Consider the following 285-nt stretch of genomic DNA (forward strand, 5'->3'; position numbering starts at 1 on the left):
ATAGTACTATTATAGTCTAAGTGGTAGAAAGTGGAGGAATGTTTCAATTAGTGCACCTAATTATACCAATTATAATGTCTCTTTTATCATTACCATCCCATTTTTTTCGATTAAATCAAAGATTGAAGATATAGACAATTCGTATCGACTAGCAGCCTGAGCAGTTGATATCGCATTTGTCTTAAGTGTATTCAGATTTCAACCAAAAGAAGAATTACCATCATGATGTGCATCGACTTGGAAAGCCGACACGCAGACGAGCAATAATCCCAATAGCGCTTCTGG

At 36.1% G+C, this 285-nt stretch overlaps 1 long non-coding RNA gene across 1 annotated transcript in view; it reads right to left on the bottom strand.

The window, feature by feature from the left end:
• The window catches only part of LOC119586916, a 6,268-nt gene that overhangs the window by 1,146 nt on the left and 4,837 nt on the right, over positions 1–285 (bottom strand). The window contains exon 3 of the long non-coding RNA XR_005229980.1: positions 219–281. This is a non-coding gene — a long non-coding RNA (uncharacterized LOC119586916). The remainder of the gene's footprint in view (positions 1–218; positions 282–285) is intronic.

This window comes from Penaeus monodon, chromosome 22 (assembly GCF_015228065.2).
Source record: "Penaeus monodon isolate SGIC_2016 chromosome 22, NSTDA_Pmon_1, whole genome shotgun sequence".
NCBI classification, from domain to species: Eukaryota; Metazoa; Arthropoda; class Malacostraca; order Decapoda; family Penaeidae; genus Penaeus; species Penaeus monodon.